Source organism: Symphalangus syndactylus, chromosome 18 (genome assembly GCF_028878055.3).
Source record: "Symphalangus syndactylus isolate Jambi chromosome 18, NHGRI_mSymSyn1-v2.1_pri, whole genome shotgun sequence".
In the NCBI taxonomy this organism is placed as follows: domain Eukaryota; kingdom Metazoa; phylum Chordata; class Mammalia; order Primates; family Hylobatidae; genus Symphalangus; species Symphalangus syndactylus.
In genome coordinates, this window is record NC_072440.2 from 71078659 (window position 1) to 71081181 (window position 2523).

A 2523-nucleotide genomic window follows, 5' to 3' on the forward strand; every position below is an offset into this window, starting at 1 on the left:
CACCAGTAAGTTCTGTAGGTGCCACCTCTGAAATATTTTCTGCCCCATTATCACCATTAGTACATCTTGGTCAGCCACTGTCAGCTCACACTTGGACTAATGCAGTGGCCTCCTAACTGGTTTTCCTGCATCTACTCCTGCTATAGCTTCAAAAACCCATTCTTATCAGCTCAGCCAGAGTGATCTCACCAAAACATAAGGCCATCTGTTCTGCTTAAAACCCTCTGATGTGCTCACCATGGCCCAGGAGGCCCAAACAGTCCTGCTGTTGCCTAGTCTCTGAGCTCATCTCCTCCACCCTTTCTTCACTCCCACCCTTGGTCCCCTTGCCGTACCCCCAGCACCCTAAGCTTGCTCCTCCTGAAAGCCCTTCCCCAGGCTGCTCATTCTTCCTAGCCCAGCGTTGCTGACTTTTCCTGCCGGCTGCTTCTGGTCATTCAGATCTCAGCTCAAATGTCACCTCCTCAGGGAGGCTGCTGTGACCTCTTGTCTATAAGAGCCCTTCAGTGACTTTCTCTCCTATCTCTGCATTGTTGTCTTCATTGCACTCATCCCTCTCTAAAATATCCTGTTTCTTTCTTTCTTTTTTTTTTTTTTTTGAAACGGAGTCTCACTCTGTCACCCAGGCTGGAATGCAGTGGCATGATCTCGTTTCACTGCAACTCTGCCTCCCAGGTTCAAGTGATTCTCCTGCCTCAGGCTCCCAAGTAGCTAGGATTACAGGCACCACCATGGCTGACTAATTTTTGTAGTTTTGGTAGAGACAGGGCCTCATCACATTGGCCAGGCTGGCCTCGAACTCCTATTTCTTTATTTCTGTACTTGCTTCTTATCTCTCTTGCTTTGCTTAATGCTTCAGCCCAACACTGGGCATAATGCTTGTGTGCCCAATGCAGAACAGGCACTTAAGAAATAGCTATTGCAGGTCTGAATGCTACTTACCTAAAAGTAGTGAGTCCCTTCTTAAAGAACTGGGCACATCCTGATCATTCATCCATTCAGTACATTTCCTGAGTGCCTGCTTGCTGCCAGCCACTGTGCTGGATAAATGCTGCAGGCAGAAATAAGAAGACACAGTGCTGCCCCTAAGTAACTTTTTCTATGGGGTGGAGGACTGATGTACCACTGGTGGCAGGCAGAGGTTTCAGCCTGGTAAGTGCAAGTTCACAGAGCCATGGACAACAACAACAACAACAACAGAAATCTTGCAGGAGCACCCAAGGCTAGAACTGATATCCTTCAATAGAGTGGAGAAGACTTCTTAGAGGAGGCAGCATTTGAGTTGGGTTTTGTAGGATGATTAGGAGATTGCTGTGAAAAGGGATGGAAGGGATCTAATGACTGGTCAAAACTAAATATAGCAGAAGTAGAAATAACGTGGGAAGATTAAGAAGGAGATAGATTTCCATAAAGCTTTGATTCTATGTTATTTCCAGCAATGAAAAGGAAGAAGAGGGAGAGACAGGGAGTTCCAGGGAGAGAGGAGAAGTGGATGTGAACAGCCATTTTTTACCTTCAGTCTTTTCTTCCAAGTGATTGTGATGCTATATTCCTTCAATTAGTTATCCCACAAACACTGAGCACTCCAGTGTCAGGTGCACCCAGGTGCTGGGAATACAGTAGTGAACAAGATGGGTGATAACGTGCTCTTGGGAAGTTCGTAGTCTAGAAAACGACAGATTTGTGGACAGAAAGCCTAGCGTGGATGTGGTCCATCTGCCCAGTGTTTTGTCTGGGAAATTGAGTCCTTGCAGCACTGGCAGGAAGGGTATGGTGGTTACATGCACAGGCTCTGGAATCTGATCATACCCAGGTTCTAATCTGGCCTCTGACACTAACTGGATGTCTGATGTTGGAATCAGAGTTTCCTCTGGAGAAGCTGTGGGTCTCAGTTTTCTCTCAGGTGGTCAAATAAAGCAGATCATCTGGTTTCACTGAAGCAAAGGGATGAACTGAAATAATGCATGTAAAATGACTAGTGATGTCTAGCATATCACAGGTGCTCAGTGCACGCAGCTGTTGTTACCATCATGGCCCCTGTTAGTAGAACCCTTACTATGGGCCAGGCTGTGTGCTAAGTGTTTTACCTGGAGTTTTCCAGTTGTCTTAGTATGTTCAGGCTGTTGACAAAACACTGTCAGCTGGGTGGCTTATAAACCACAGAAATTTATTTCTCGTAGTTCTGGAGGCTTTGAAGTTGAAGATCAAGATGCTGGTAGACTTGGTGTCTGGTAAGGGCCCGTTTCCTGGTTCCTAGATGGCTGTCTTCTCACTGTATCCTCACATGGCAGAAGGGGGAAGGGAGCTCTCTGGGCCTCTTTTAATAGGGGCATTAATCCTATTCATGAGGGTTCCATCTTTATTACATAATCACTTCCCAAAGGCCCCACCTCCTAATATAATCACATTGGTGATTATGTTGCAACATGTGAATACTGGGTGGATACAAGCATTCAGATACAAGCATTCACTCATCCATTGTACGAGTGAATCTGCCCAACTTAATAACAGAGGTATTATTAT